Below are 17,935 nucleotides of genomic sequence, written 5' to 3'. Positions count from 1 at the left end.
ATATTTTTCGAAACATTCTGAATGAACTCCCTAATGATTCAACTTCTTTACCGCCTATATTGATATTAAAAAATAAAGCACCGACAAATCGCATTTCTGAAATCGTTCCTTTTCCGCCTACACGGAAACTGCGGCATTCTGAAACTGTGAACTTGGCTCTGCAAAATATTGCATCTGCGGCTGCTAGAAGAGAGAAATCGGCTAAACGTCCTGGTCGTTTAAAAACCTTGTCAGTTGGTCAAAAGGTGTTAATTATGTCTCACCGTTTGTCTCACAAAGGAAAAGGCTTGTGTCGTAAATTTATTCTCCTTTATAACGGTCCATATAGGGTTCGTAAAATTATTCATGATAACACTGTCGAAGTAGAAAAACTTAAATCTCGACGCTCTAAGGGAATACATCATATATCAAACGTTAAAATTTTTGTGGAATGACATACTTTTGAGAAACCAACAGTTGTATGTAACCATACGGAGAGTACAAGGATACCGCGCCGTGTTCCGGCGGCGGCACATACTCAAAGCAACAGTGCACTCTGCGCGCCGCACAAGGCAGTCGTTGACCACAAACAATCACTTCCTACGTCACGCGTACCTACAGCTGATCGAGCGCTCAGTGCAAATGCACTGACAGCCGTAAACAAATACACAGTCTAATTTCTCTGATTAAATTCAGTATAAAGCTATAGTGACTTGATAAATTATGTTACTAACGTTCAGTATTTTTCAGGATATGGTTGTATAAAATATTTAAGACCTTCATGTAAATTCTGTATGTGTCCGACGTTAAGAGGACTTGCTGTCGAGAAAATTTCAGGAAGAATGTAATTTTTTTTTAAAAAAAGGTAATGAACCAAAAAGGTAACTATTAATTGAGTTTATTTTTCAGGTAACATATTTCCACTTAGGTACGTACTTTAGACGTAATTTTCTGCTCGCGATTACGTGATTCATACTTTGTGCTAAATTTCATGTTCTGTGAATTTACTTGTGAAGCGACGTGCTTGCGTACATTAACTGATTTTGACAATGATTGATTAATGAACAGGGTTGTTGCTTGTGTATATTATGCATCGCTTGGCTGCACTACTTTTCCACTTATGTCATATTTTTCTATTGTGTGCCTGCTGTGCTTATTTATTTAAATTATAATTGTCACTTGATTAACTGTGCTGATATGGTTATGTATGTAGGTTACACTTTGTGATTTATATGCTTGCGCCTTCAGGTTTACTTATTAAAATTATATATGAACGTTTATTTGCTTATGCTGATATGATGCTAATGACCTGTTTATCACGTAAGATACATATTTGCTGCTTTTTGTATGGATTGCATATTAACACATTTCTGTTTTTTTGTCATAACTACTCTTTAATTTGGTATATAGAAATGCTGATATACGGTGTACAAACAAGGAGCTTAGGTCACACTATGATATTAATTATTGTTCGCTTGGCAGAGCCTCGTTGTAGGAATTGTGCTGCATCCACTTGTTGACATTCTGTTCTCTACTGGTTTATTTACTCGCTGTTGCATGTTTTGCTTACGCTCAGTGCCTTATATTTTTAAGATAAGAAAATGAACTGCTATAATTCTACGAACGACATTAGTACAAGAAACTTCATAGAAGTCACATGAGCTGGAGGTTTTATGGAAGCTGTATAAATTTATGCTAATAGGAAAGAAGCTAACGACATGACATACCAACACTAGGTTTAGACCATTGACAGCTATTACACTACATTCTTCGTGAGCAATTGAAATAGCAAGTGACACTTGACACAAGAAATACTCCACATGTTTGCTTCTGCCATGATTCTTGAAGTGGTGTACACACTGTGAAATATTAAGATCATTAACACTTCGTACTCGTACTTACTTACTGAAAGTTATTCAAACTAAAGGCTGTTAGAGGTCATGTATGCATTTCTTTTATTTAATGATGGACAAGGTAACCAAAATGTATTTTATGATTCATAATGAGTAGAAGATTTGGGTCAGATGGATTACACAGAGGTTGTGTGTGGACACTGTGTCTTCGGATTGTATGGGATGATGAATTGAAGTTTGCACTAGGATTTTATCTGTACGTGTTCGAGGAGACTGACTAGAAGAAAGAGTTGTTATGGAAGTGAAATGATATTGGTGATAAGGTTTATATGTATCGACGTATTGAAGAGGTATTATTGAGGTATTGAGATTGTGTGAAGTTAATGATTATTGGAGTTTTGGTGGACAAGAGGTAAGGTAAATGATATTGGGAATAAGGTTTATATGTATTGACGTATTGAAGAGGTATTATTGAGGTATTGAGATTGTGTGAAGTTGATGATTATTGGAGTTTTGGTGGATAAGAGGTGAAGTAAGTGAGAAGCATTTTTTTGTTTGTTTGTTGGTCTATATGGAACGAGGAGGATAAAGATAGCAGACTAGAACACTCAAGTGGAAAGAAGATTGTCTACACACACACTTTGTTAAATCACTAAGCAGTATATACTTTTTTTTGGAGAGAGGAAGCATTTGCATATCTTGGAACACTGACAGTTGTTCAGTTGATTTGGCTTGGCAAACATTGGTCTTGACATGATGACTATGACGTTGACTAACTATTATTGACTGTTATACATTACTGCCGCTACTACTTGATACACATGTCGAAAGTCAAACCTTTGACAGAATTGCATTTACACAGTTAACACTATTCAATTACACAGTAGTACTTAATGTGGATGAAAAATGAGTGAGTGTGTTTTGTGTGTTTTCCTTTCCTAATCCCAAATAGTTGGTACCGACCCATCTCCTAAATATTATTTTGTTTGTTGTGGCTTGCACTGACACCCATAAATATTATAGGTTTACTGATATTTGTGCATTTGTAATAGTTAATATGACAATTATCTGATATCATTTGTGTGTTTATTATAATTTGTATGTTTAGTGTAAGAGCATTGAGAATAATTTTGTAAAAGCAATTGTGTGTGCATTCAAACTGTTGTTCACATCTGCACCTGTTCAACATTGATGTGGGACACTTATAAATGTTTAATTTCTGCTGATGAACTGTGTGATTAGTGATAGTGAATATTATGGACTGTTATTTGCACCTGCTCAACATTACTGGGTGCCACTGATGGACTGCTTCTATTGAAATAATGTCACTTGTTGGTGTTTGCACCTGTTCAACATTGCTGGGTGTCACTGATGGAACTGCTTCTACTGAAATGATGTCACTTGTTGCTGTAGCACCCGTTCAACATTGTTGGGTGCCACTGATGGACTGCTTCTACTGAAATGATGTCACTTGTTGGTGTCTGCACCTGTTCAACATTGCTGGGTGCCACTGATAGAACTGCTTCTACTGAAATGGTGTCACTTGTTGCTGTAGCACCTATTCAACATTGCTGGGTGCAACTGATGGAACTGATTCTACTGAGATGATGTCACTTGTTGCTGTCTGCACCTGCTCGACTTTGCTGGGTGCCACTGATGGACTGCTTCTACTGAAATGTTGTCACTTGTTGGTGTCTGCACCTGTTCAACATTGCTGGGTGCAACTGATGGAACTGATTCTACTGAGATGATGTTACTTGTTGCTGTCTGCACCTGCTCAACATTGCTGGGTGCCACTGATGGAACTGCTTCTACTGAAATGTTGTCACTTGTTGCTGTAGCACCTGTTGAACATTGCTGGGTGCCACTGATGGAACTGCTTCTACTGAAATGGTGTCACTTGTTACTGTAGCACCTGTTCAACATTGCTGGGTGCAACTGATGGAACTGCTTCTACTGAAATGGTGTCACTTGTTACTGTAGCACCTGTTCAACATTGCTGGGTGCAACTGATGGAACTGATTCTACTGAAATGGTGTCACTTGTTGCTGTAGCACCTGTTCAACATTGTTGGGTGCCACTAATGGACTGCTTCTAATGAAATGATGTCACTTGTTGGTATTTGCACCTGTTGACCATTGCTGGGTGCTACTGCTGGAACTGTCAACTACTTGTTTCTTGAACTATGGAAATAATTTATGTGAATATTTGTATAAACTAATTTTTTGTGTATTACTGTTTGTGAAATGTTATGAGACTCTTACCTGCACATATTCGTCATTGCTGACGCTATTGATTGAACTGTTTAACCACATAATACTTGTGTAAACTATTATGTAAAGTCACATGTATGAAAGAATTTTTATTCCTTACTGTATTTTATATATTAGGTTATTGAAAAGTCAGTGCAAAGCCAAAGATTTATCTAGTTATGGGATATTTACGTATTAATATAATCTTTTATTTTTGTCTGTATTTCTTTTTGGACGAATTTGGTGGTATTTTCACCACCAATACTGCCAAAAATACCATCAAATTCTAGCCCGTGGAGGAAGGGCATATGAAAGGTGGCTACACTGAGCCACAGCGCCAGAGATCGCGCCAGAGAGTTTTGTTCCGCCGCCTCCACTGGCAGTGATTATTGAGAAGTAGCGGAGAAGAGTTCTTGCTGAGATGTCGTAGTGAAGAGTTCTTGTCGAGAGGTCGTAGTAGGGAGTGCTTGTGGAGATGTTGTAGTAATGAGTGCTTGTTCCATGTTTTATGCAGTTGTTTGATGGGCTACACAGCAGATGTTGTTCCAATGGAGATATTGTAATGATTAGAGTGCTTTTCATCAATATATATGAAGGTAACAAAACTCGCTTTTTTCTCATTATTTCTATGTCTTGAATTATGCGTCATTACAGGTTCAGTCAACAAAGCATCTGGCTTGTGTTCTTGGATTAGAGTGTAATTCTGGTTTTCTTGCGTAATTATAGTACTTCTATTTTCTTTAATTACTTCAGTATAAATGATATTTAAAATTTCTTGTGTTATTGAAGAAGAACCGTGCCAGATGCGTACGTTGAATCACACTTCCACACACAGAACAGTTATACTTGTGCTTTAGTTTCGTAGGTTTTATAGTTGCTGGGGACTTAATTAATTAACTGTGTTAACGGAAATTTCATTTTATTCTTTGTTGTTGTTCTATGCAGTCAGATTACGTAATAATACTAGTCAGGGCCAACCGGTAACGAGACAGCGTAACCGCACAGACAGTAAAAATATATTTGCATTCAAAAAAATTTAATTAAGCCCCCATGCAACCGTTGAACATCGCGACTACGCGGTTAAAGTGTATTATACGAATGGTGAGAATATGATGAAAGCGCAACGTGCCTTTCGACGCCATTTCAACATACCGCGCAAAAGGCCTGTTCCCTCGGATAACACAATTCGTTCGTGGATAAACAACCTTGAACAAACTGGATCAACGTCTGAAAAACGAGGTGGGAGTGCAAAAATCGTTCGAACCCCTCAAAACATCGCTGCTGTTCAACATGCAATGCTCAGAAGTCCACGCCGATCTGCCGAACAACATGCTCTACGTCTTGGAATAAGTAACACTACGGTGAGAAGGATTCTTCATCAAGATTTACATTCTCATCCATACAAGATACAGATTGTACAATGTCTTAAACCAAGTGACTATCAGAAACGATTACAATTTTGTGAGTAAATAGCCAGAAGACTTGAAGAGAATGTCGACCAAGTAAACCACTTGTGGATGAGCGATGAGGCGCATTTACACCTCTCAGGTTTTGTTAATAAACAAAACTTCAGATACTGGTAGGAGGAAAACCCTGGCGCACTTCATGAAACGCCTCTTCATGCTCAAAAATTGACGGTTTGGTGCGCAATGTCGGCAAGAGGAATCACAGGCGCATTTTTCTTCGAGGATATCTATGGAAGTGCTGTGACTGTTAACTCTGTGCGTTACGTTGCTATGATCCAGAACTTCCTTACACCATAATTTTCCCGTTTTCCGGTGAATGAACACACAATGTTCCAACAAGATTGAGCAACAAACCACACTGCAAGAGTTGCCATGAATGCTGTGAATGCTTTGTTTCGCCGAAACGAGTATATCCCTTGGCCCTCTCGCTCTCCGGATATATCAACCTGCGACTTTTTCTGTGGGTTTACCTAAAAACGATCCACCCAGAACTATCCCAGCACTAAAACAAAGAATTCGGGACGAAAATTAAGGAATACCAGTTAATATGCTGCAAAATGTCATGGGATGGAGGACATTTGGCAGATGTTGTATACAACCCCCCCCCCCCCCCCCCCCCCCCAAGAACCGTGGACCTAGCCGTTGGTGGGGAGGCTTGCGTGCCTCAGCGATACAGATAGCCGTATCGTAGGTGCAACCACAACGGAGGGGTATCTGTTGAGAGGCCAGACAAACGTGTGGTTCCTGAAGAGGGGCAGCAGCCTTTTCAGTAGTTGCAGGGGCAACGGTCTGGATGATTGACTGATCTGGCCTTGTAACACTAACCAAAACGGCCTTGCTGTTTTGGTACTGCGAACGGCTGAATGCAAGGGGAAACTACGGCCGTAATTTTTCCCGAGGGCATGCAGCTTTACTGTATGGTTAAATGATGATGGCGTCTTCTTGGGTAAAATATTCCGGAGGCAAAATAGTCCCCCATTCGGATCTCCGGGCAGGGACTACTCAAGAAGATGTCGTTATCAGGAAAAAGAAAACTGGCGTTCTACGGATCGTAGCGTGGAATGTCAGATCCCTTAATCGAGCAGGTAAGTTAGAAAATTTAAAAAGGGAAGTGGATAGGTTAAAGTTACATATAGTGGGAATTAGTGAAGTTCGCTGGCAGGAGGAAAAGACTTTTGGTCAGGCGAATACAGGGTTATAAATACAAAAGCAAATAGGGGTAATGCAGGAGTCGGTTTAATAATGAATCACAAATTGGAGTGCGGGTAAGTTGCTACAAACAGCATAGTGGACGCACAATTGTGGCCAAGATAGACACGAAGCCCACGCCTACTACAGTAGTACAAGTTTATATGCCAACTAGCTCTGCAGATGACGGAGAAGTTGAAGAAACGTATGATGAAATAAAAGAGATTATTCAGGTAGTGATAGGAGACGAAAATTTAATAGTCATGAGTGACTGGAATTCGGTAGTAGGAAAAGGGTGAGAAGGAAACGTAGTAGGCGAATATGGATTGGGGGTAAGAATGAAAAAGGAAGCCGCCTGATAGAATTTTGCACAGAGCACAACTTAATCATAGCTAACACTTGGTTCAATAATCATAAAAGAAGGTTGTATACATGGAAGAAGCCTGGAGATACTGACAGGTTTCAGATAGATTACATAACGGTAAGATAGAGATTTAGGAAACAGGTTTTAAATTGTAAGACATTTCTAGGGGCAGATGTGGACTCTGATCACAATCTATTGGTTATGAACTGTAGATTAACACTGAAGAAACTGCAAAAAGGTGGGAATTTAAGGAGATGGGACCTGGATAAACTGAAAGAGCAAGAGGTTGTACAGAGTTTCAGGGAGAGCATAATGGAACAATTGACAGGAATGGTGGAAAGACATACAGTAGAAGAAGAATGGGTAGCTTTGAGAGATGGGGTAGTGAAGGCAGCAGAGGATCAAGTAGGTAAAAAGACGAGGGCTAGTAGAAATCCTTGGGTAACAGAAGAAATATTGAATTTAAGCGATGAAAGGAGAAAATATAAAAATGCAGTAAATGAAAACGCAAAAAGAAATACAAACGTCTCAAAAATGAGATCGACAGGAAGTGCAAAATGGCTTAGCAGGCTTGGCTAGAGGACAAATGTAAGGATGTAGAGGCTTATCTCACTAGGGGTAAGATAGATACTGCCTACAGGAAAGTTAAAGAGACCTTTGGAGAAATCAGAACCACTTGCATGAATATCAAGAGCTCAGATGGAAACCCAGTTCTAAGCAAAGAAGGGAAAGCAGAAAGGTGGAGGGAGTATATAGAGGGTCTGTACAAGGGCAATGTACTTAAGGACAATATTATGGAAATGGAAGAGGATGTAGATGAAGATGAAATCGCAGATATGATACTGCGTGAAGAGTTTGACAGAGCGCTGAAAGGCCTGAGTCGAAACAAGGCCCCCGGAGTAGACCACATTCCATTGGAACCACTGACGGCCTTGGGAGACCCAGTCCTGACAAAACTCTACCATCTGGTGAGCAAGATGTATGAGACAGGCGAAATACCCTCATACTTCAAGAAGAATATAATAATTCCAATCCCAAAGAAAGCAGGTGCAGACAGATGTGAAAATTACCGAACTATCAGTTTAATAAGTCACGGATGCAAAATACTAACGCGTATCCTCTACAGACGAATGGAAAAACTGGTAGAAGCTGACCTCGGGGATGATCATTTTGGATTCTGTAGAAATACTGGAACACGTGAGGCAATACTGACCCTACGACTTATCTTAGAAGAAAAATTAAGGAAAGGCAAACCTATGTTTCTAGCATCTGTAGATTTAGAGAAGGCTTTTGACAATGTTGACTGGAATACTCTCTCACATTCTGAAGGTGGCAGGGGTAAAATACAGGGAGCGAAAGGCTAGTTACAGTTTGTACAGAAACCAGATGGCGGTTATAAGAGTCGAAGGACATGAAAGGGAAACAGTGGTTGGGAAGGGAGTGAGACAGGGTTGTAGCCACTCCCCGATGTTATTCAATCTGTGTATTGAGCAAACAGTGAAGGAAAAAAAAGAAAAATTCTGAGTAGGTATTAAAATCCATGGAGAAGAAAGAAAAACTTTGAGGTTCCCCGATGACATTGTAATTCTGTCAGAGACAGCAAAGGACTTGGAAGAGCAATTGAATGGAATGGACGGCGTCATGAAAGGAGGGTATGAGATGAACATCAACAAAAGCAAAACGAGGATAATGGAATGTAGTCGAATTAAGTCGGGTGATGCTGAGGGAATTAGATTAGGAAATGAGACACTTAAAGCAGTAAAGGAGTTTTGGTATTTGGGGAGCAAATTAACTGATGATGGTCGAAGTAGTGAGGATATAAAATGTAGACTGGCAATGGCAAAGAAAGCGTTTTTGAAGAAGAGAAATTTGTTAACATCGAGTATAGATTTAAGTGTCAGGAAGTCGTTTGTGAAAGTACTTGTATGGAGCGTAGCCATATATGGAAGTGAAACATGGACGATAACTAGTTTGGACAAGAAGAGAATAGAAGCTTTCGAAATGTGGTGCTACAGGAGAACGCTGAAGATTAGATGAGTAGATCATATAACTAATGAGGAGGTATTGAATAGGATTGGGGAGGAGTTTGTGGCACAACTTGACTAGAAGAAGGGATAGGTTGGTAGGACATGTTCTGAGACATCAAGGGATCACCAATTTAGTATTGGAGGGCAGCGTGGAGGGTAAAAATTGTAGAGGGAGTCCAAGAGATGAATACACTAAACAGATTCAGAAGGATGTAGGTTGCAGTAGGTACTGGGAGATGAAGAAGCTTGCACAGGATAGAGTAGCATGAAGAGCTGCATCAAACCAGTCTCAGGGCTGAAGACCACAACAACAACATATTCAAAAACTAATTTTTTCACTTATTTTACAGTGAATGGCTTCCTTTATAATCATTAAATTAAAAAATAAATTTTCTTAAATGGTTAGTTATTTATTTAAGTCTTCCGGTTTCACTGGCCAACCCTGCATAAGTGATAGTTTCTGTATAGAAGTGTTACATGAAGCATATCGACGAATGTGTGACTGGTCACCAAAAGTACAATGTTCACCAATACTACAGCACACGCCAAGTTATTTTAATTTTTTCAGTAGTCATAATTAATTATTCACAAAAGAAAGTGACAATATATATTCCTACTCTCCGTGGTTCATAGCGAACCTAGTGAAAGGGAGTTTTGTAAAGCGTGAAATACACTGTATCTGCAATAACACATTCGAATAAACCTTTTCTTTTCTGTTTTTTATTTGTTTCTAGGGTACTAAACAGAAAGTTTCAAGCTTTGCTACTGCAGTATTGTACATGCTTCCAGAAATATACGAAGAGAAACGAAGGAATCGCTATGCTGTGATTATACTTAGAACAACTGTGGTACTTAAAAACATATTTTATTGCAAGAAACCAAATATTCGAGTATGAATGGAACGACATAACGGTAAGCCATTTCTGTGAAATTCCCAAAAGAATACAAAAGCTCTTGAAACTTGGAACACAGAACTCATTGTCATTGATGGAGACATGTTTAGAGAGGTAGTAGCACTTTCCACCACCAATTTATAAGTTGATGAAGTTGAAAATAAGTCTTCATTTTTCCAACATTGCACATACTTAACAGTAGAACGACACTTCTAATTTACATACAACTTTTTCTTTCAGATTGTACAACGCCTTAGTTTTTACAATAAAATTCATGATCAGCTAAACGACAGATTCATGTTCTAAATGGAGCCGTAGTTTCCATGTATACGTTTTACAGCAAGCAAGCTAAGTTAGAAATATGAGAGTATTTCTGCGACGTCCTGGAGTTTCTGGCTGTAAGTGAAGTCTAGGAAAGTTGGAAACTAACGCTCGTTAAAACTTTACTCAATACAGAATAATTAGTTGTGTGCTTCTCTGGTTTTCTACTTCAGCCATACGCCCAACTCGCAATACTTAACATGAAGTTACAGCTGTAAAAATATGCAGGCAACTTCGATGAGGGGATACAAAACAATAGTTAACTCATCCATACTTTTAAACCACTCACATTAGATAATCCTACAGATTACCAAGCAAATGATTATTGTATTACAATGCAAGATATTTGCTCGTATTGCAGTTGTCTCCTATATGACTGTTCAGTATCACTGATGAACACTGCAGTTTATTTACTAAGAGTCACGGTTTTAAAGTATCTATCAACGCTCTTATGTTCCACATAGTCCACAAAATTTGCTTAAATATTCGTACCGCTGAGTAGAATCGCTGCTGCTTGTTTTCCTTCACAGTTCCCAATGCGTATCGCATGCTTAATTTGAAGCGGCGTATAACCGGTAGTTAACGACAGCAGTTTGAAATCACAGAGCAATAAACGCAATTTCAGCAGCGAGCGCTCACACTCCAACAAGATAACGGCAATTGCCGCAGCTCACATAACACAGTGATACTGTTACGCTGCTGTCCCAGACTGCGATTTGGTAAGTAATGACACTCATGTCCGGCATCAAATAAACCTACATTCATTGCGTTTCGCGCAACGGCGATTCACGTTACCATCTTTCACGATATAGTTTAGTATCTGATTATCGTAGGTTACACGTGAAAAGATTTCCGGTTAAGAACAGATCATCTGAAGAGCGTTCGATTGCGGATGCAAGTGTGAAATTCGATTCGTAGATAGCAGTAAAATAACAAAATGGTAATTTAAGAACCGAAATATTGTCAAATGGAAGCCGCCGACATTGTGATGAGACTCTTAACCCATGTCAGCAATATAAATATATTGACATAATTTGTGCCTTTTTCATGATGTTTAGTGCACACATAACTAAAGCTTATATACAGACATAATGATGAAAACAGTTCGTAGATTAGCTATCACATCAGAAGATGGCAATTATATCCGGGAGTAGCCAAAATGAATTTTTTTTAATCATCAGTCCTCTGACTGGTTTCATGCTGCCAGTCACGAATTCCTCTCACCTCATGGCCCAGAGTAGCACTTGCAACTTACGTCCTTAGTTATCTGCTGGATGTATTCCAATCTGTCTTTCTCTCCAATTTTTACTCTCTACAGCTTCCTCTAGTGTCAAGGACGTAATTCTGTGATGTCTCAACACACCTCCTACCATCATGTCTTCATTTGGTCAGTGTTTCCCATACATTTCTTTCCTCGCATTTTCTGCAGAGAAACTCCTCATTGCACCCTTCATCAGTCAACCTAATTTTGAACACATTCTCTAGCACCACATCTCATATGCTTCGTACGTTTTCTTTTCCGGTTTCCCCGCAGTCCATGTTTCACTACCATACAACGCTGTGCTACAAAAGTACTATCTCATAAATTGCTTCTTCAAATTAAGCCCTATGCTTGGTACCAGTACACTTCGCGTGGTCAGAAATGCCCTGTTTGCCAGTCCTAGCCTGCTTCTGATGTCCTCCTTGCTTCGTCCGTCATGGTTATTTTCCTGCCGAGATAGCAGAATTCGGTATCTTCATTTATTTCCTGGTCACCAATCCTGATATTAAGTTTCTCACTGTTATCGTTTCTACAGCTTCTCACAACCTTAGCCTTTCTACGATTTACTCTCAGTCGAAATTCTGTACTCACTGGACTGTTCATTACATTCAGGAGACAATTTAATTCCTCTTCACTTTTACTGAGAATATCAAAGCCATCAGCTAATCTTATCATTGATGTTCTTTCACCTTGAATTTTAACTCCACTCATGAACTTTTCTTTTATTTCCATCGTGTATATGTTGAGCAGTAGGGGCCAAAGACTACATTCCCGTCTTACACACTTTTCAATCCGGGCACTTCGTTCTTGATCTTCCATTACTGTGTATATTACATGTCTTTCCCTACAGCTTAGTCCAATTTTTCTCAGAATTTCAAATACCTTATACTATTTGACATTATCGATCGCTTTTTCCAGGCCGACAAATCTTATTAATGTGTCTTGATTTTTCTTTAGTCTTGCTTCCAGTATCAACTGCTACGTCAGAACTGTCAGAACCTTTCCTAAAACCAAACTGATCGTCGCCTAACACATCATCAATTTCCTTTTCCATTCTTCTGTACATTATTCTTGTCAGCAACTACGATGAATGAGATGTTAAGCTGATAGTGCGATAATTCTCCCACTCGTCAGCTCTTGCAATGTTCGGAAATGTGTGAATGACGTTTATATGAAAGTCAGATGATAAATTGCCAGACTCGCACAATCTAACACCAATACCATAGTCGTTTTGTTGTCACTTCCCTTAACGATTTTAGAAATTCTTAGGGAATGTTATCCACTCCTTCCGCCATATTTGATCTTGTTGTGTTTGTTGTTGTGGTCTTCAGTCCTGAGACTGGTTTGATGCAGCTCTCCATGCTACTCTATCCTGTGCAAGCTTCTTCATCTCCCAGTACCTACTGCAACCAACATCCTTCAGAATCTGCTTAGTGTATTCATCTCTTGGTCTCCCCCTACGATTTTTACCCTCCACGCTGCCCTCCAATACTAAATTGGTGATCCCTTGATGCCTCAGAACATGTCCTACCAACCGATCCCTTCTTCTGGTCAAGTTGTGCCACAAACTTCTCTTCTCCCCAATCCTATTCAATACTTCCTCATTAGTTATGTGATCTACCCTTCTAATCTTCAGCCTATTTGATCTTAAGTCTTCAAAAGATCTTTTAAATTCTGCTTCTAATACTTGATACCCTATCTCTTCCTTATCGCCTCCTATATTTTTTTTTCAATCACATGATCGAACTGGCCGTGCGGTTAAAGGCGCTGCAGTCTGGAACCGCAAGACCCCTACGGTCGCAGGTTCGAATCCTGCCTCAGGCATGGATGTTTGTGATGTCCTTAGGTTAGTTAGGTTTAACTAGTTCTAAGTTCTAGGGGACTAATGACCTCAGCAGTTGAGTCCCATAGTGCTCAGAGCCATTTCAACCATTTTTTTTTCAATGATCAGACAAGTCTTCCCCCTCGTAGAGGCCTTCAATGTACTCTTTCCACCTATCTGCTGCTTCCTCTGTATTTAGGGATACCCATTGCCTTCTTAATGTTGCCAGCTTACTTTTACTTTCACCGAAAGTTGTTTTCACCTTTCTATACGTGGAGTCAGTCCTTCCGACAATCATTAATTTTTCGATTTCTTCACACTTTTCATGCGGCTATTCAGCCTTAGCTATCCTGCATTTCCAAATTATTTCATTCCTAAGTTATTTATGTTCTACATCTACATCTACATCTACATCCATACTCCGCAAGCCACCTGACGGTGTGTGGCGGAGGGTACCTTCAGTACCTCTATCGGTTCTCCCTTCTATTCCAGTCTCGTATTGTTCGTGGAAAGAAGGATTGTCGGTATGCCTCTGTGTGGGCTCTAATCTCTCTGATTTTATCCTCATGGTCTCTTCGCGAGATATACGTAGGAGGGAGCAATATACTGTTTGACTCTTCGGTGTATCCCCCCATGACTATTAAATTTTCATCTTGCTTTACGTACTGAAATACCTGTTCAATATCCTCGTATACCATGGCTCTTTATCTTCGGCTTGCGAAGTCGGCATATACACCTCATCTATCGCTGTCGGTATTTGTTTGCTGTCAAATTTGATGAGAACCATACCTTCCTATTCATATTGAAACTTATTCCCGTTGTACTATTTTCTGCTGCTGATGTGGTTACCCCATACTCGTTTGACCAGAAATTCTTGTCTCCTTCCCATTTCACTTCACAGCCTCCACTGTATATAGACTGAACCTTAGAATTTCCCTTTTCAGATTTTTTATCTTCTCTACCACGTTCACACTTTGGAAATTCAACGCCACGACTCGTAGAACGTTATCTTTTCTTTCGTTACCCAGTCGTTTTTTCCGTCGTCACCTCCACTTTGGCATTCCCTCCCGGAGAGACCGTATGGTGGCCTATTCCGGAATATTTTGTCAATGGAGAGATAATCGTGACACTTTTTTAATAAGAAGCCACATGTCCTGTGGATGTATCTTCAATGTAGTGATTTCCATTGGCTCCTGCATACTTACGCTGTTGACCATCGCTGATTCTTCCGACTTTAGGGGCAGATTCCCATCCCAAAGGCAAGAAACCGTTGTCTGCTCCTCCACCCTCTGTTGACATAATGCTGTATTAAATTTGGCTGCAACTAAATGTTTACGAAATATGCAACGAACAGCATATTTTAACAGGTACTTCTTATTTCAAAAAAGCCCCACATCCCAGCCACAACAAACCAAAGCAGTTACGGCTGAAATTTTTACGTTAATGTTGAGAATCAAAAGGACTGCAAATTAATAAGGATAGCAATGGAATGAAATATGAAACAAAAATCACATAGCTTTAAGAAGACAGTCGAAGCCAGATGCCGCATTAAGGTATACGAAAATTAGCTGCTTGCGAGATTGTGAATCGACTAGGAGCATCCCTTCAAGTTTACAAATATTTCTGTTTTCGTGAGAGTATCCACGTTTTTCTGCGAGCTGTTTTCGTATTTCACGTGACTTTTATGTATTTCTTCCTACCTTTAGAGCACTATAAACAATACTGATTATAGGAAAAGAAATAATTTTGACTTACATTGTTTTCTAGGAGAAAATTGCAATTTCACATATTACCACAAAAATTGACACCATAATTTGCTACTACAAAGGCAACCAGACACTGTAAGTGGAGAGAAAATGGACCTATATTATGATGTACCTCGTAGCAGCAGACGGTTTGCATCAAAATGGTACATGAAGTTATTGTACGAATGAACGATACAGAGATCTACAGAATTTGGACTTGGTGTGGTTGTAGATGCCCATATGATCGGGTATTTCGTTTCAGTGGATTTACAAGAGTTAAGTCTCCGCTCATCAAAGTTACTGCGAAAAAATACACAGACACAGTTTCTTATGTAGTTAAGAAACTAAACACTAGAAACCATCCATTCGTAATTCGCATTGTATGAGGAAACCCTTAGCCACCAACAGCACAAAACTGGTGTCATTAAAAATCCTTCTATGCCGTTGGAACTATTTTCATGGTGGCATGTTTGTTTTGATGGCAGTTTTCACAGGAAATAATGTGGAATATAGCTTTCAGCAATGCGACAAACCCAATAATTAGCGTGTGGAACAGTGAAAGTTTGTATAGCGCCATGATCCATAGTGCTTCGTTTGACAGACGGGCTTGGTGGTCTCCGCTCTCAAGGAGCTTATGAAGCGTGCGGTTGGGGAAACATACACATTAGCGAAACTGGCAAGCCAGTAATGAAATATATTAGGGAAAGCGAACGCAGCTCTTGTTTGAAAACTGACTTTAGGTTGTTGGATAACAAATGATGCAGTGAGAAGGAACAAATTGTAACAAGGCCACGTGTGTACCAATCAGAGAACGTAATTTCTACGTGGAGGGAAGTCTGGGAATCCTTAGGTATCTGTAGTAAAGGTTCCAACAACGTCAGGGACGATGGTTACCGTCTTCCGTGGCTCCCTGGTAAGGAATTAACCAGAACGTCAGTGCGTGCGGGGAGTATTAAAAAAACTCTCAAGAAATCGTCTCTGCAGCACCATAAGCATAAATATTATTGTATTATTGTTGCAGATGAGTTTTGGGAGAGTATATCACCTTTACTTATCGTTCTACTTTAATTACACGGCGGGCTGTCAATGAGTGCCTAAAGAATATTTACCTAATCATTCCCTTTCTGAAGACAAGGTGCGGGAGAACGTAAATTAAAATTTGAACACCAAGTTAGTTTCCCACAATAGGAAATCCACAGTTATGATATTTCGTGACCTCCAGAAAACTTAACGGTCGAGTATAGCAATCTGTTCTCCTCTTCAAGCTCCAGAAAAATGCATTTGCAGTTAAAAATACACACTTTATTGTATGCTTTCTGTCTATTCACCTATCCCTTTTTATCATTTAATACGTTTAACAATTAACAACACTAATGGATTACTCCATTTAGAAGTAGTCCCAAGGCTACGGCGCTGTCTACGGCGCCTTGCCACGGTTCGCGAGGCTCACCCGTCGGAGGTTTGAGTCACCCTCGGCCATGGCTATGTGTGTTGCCCTTAGCGTAAGTTAGTTTAAGTTAGATGAAGAAGTGTGTAGGCATAGCGACCGATGACCTCAGCAGTTTGGTGCCATAGGAACTTACCACAAATTCCCAATTTTTTTCCAAGGCTGTCTCCAACGATGGTATTCCTAAACCAAGTCTCCTTAAACCAAGTCTCCCTATCAATCCCACAGTTCGCGGATCACACCACTTTACTAGTCCTTTACCCAGCAATCCAGAAGACCCTGAATCTTTATCACTTCACCTTCTGGCGTAACATGCTTCCTCAAGAAATGCCTTTCACTGTTTTTTTTTTTTTTTTTTTTTTTTTGACTCAGTCCTCTGACTGGTTTGATCATGTGCGAACCCCTTCAGTTCAGAGTAGCAATTGCAACCAGGGTCCTCAATAACTTGCTGGATGTATTCCAATCTCTGTCTTTCTCTACGGTTTCTGCCCTGTACGGCTCCATCTAGTACCATGGAAGTCATTCCCTGATGTCTTAATAGATGTCCTATCATCATGTCCCTTTTCCATGTCAGTATCTGCCACATATTCGTTTCCTCTCCGATGCTACCTAGAACCTCCTCATTCCTAATCAGTACCCCTAATTTTCAGCACTGCATTAACCAGGCAATAAGTATATGTCTTCCACATATGGATTCATAATATGCAAGCCACTGTGGAGCGCTTTGCAGATGGTATTTTTCACTGTCCCACATATTGAATTTCATTCTTTTTCCTTGCAACTGCAGAAGGTATGAAGAGTGACTTCTGCTTGCTCTAATTAGTGTAATCTTGTCTTTGACGCCTGTGGCTGAACAATATGTAAGGAACTACAGATTCCTCATTTAATACTGGTTGTTGAAATTGTGGAAATAGCCTTTCGCAAGATAGTTAAAGTCTATTTGAAGCATCTGCCAATTCTGTGCTTTTCAGCGCAACCCTGTCGCTCGACCGTGAGACAGACAGACCTCTTAGGATTTGTGATTTCATTCTGTGTACAGGTTTAATATCACTCTTTATTCCCTGAGCAGTAGTCTAGGGTTTGTCGCATGTCCACCGCGTCCGGTTAACTCACAGTAAAATATCGCTGGCAAACTATCGGCTGTAAGCTAATACGAAAAAACCTTGAACAAAGTAACCATCACGAAAGTCCACAACACACTCAGACTGCTAACCAGCTGAACGCTGGGTCTGCCTTTCTCTACTTTTTGTCATATCTGCAAAGCCTTGATCTGACCCATCCTAGAATATGCCGTTGTCATCTGTGTCTATCTTCCCC

Source organism: Schistocerca cancellata, chromosome 1 (genome assembly GCF_023864275.1).
Source record: "Schistocerca cancellata isolate TAMUIC-IGC-003103 chromosome 1, iqSchCanc2.1, whole genome shotgun sequence".
In the NCBI taxonomy this organism is placed as follows: Eukaryota; Metazoa; Arthropoda; class Insecta; order Orthoptera; family Acrididae; genus Schistocerca; species Schistocerca cancellata.
The sequence above is the reverse complement of the archived record's forward strand: the minus strand, read 5'-3'. Positions refer to the sequence as shown.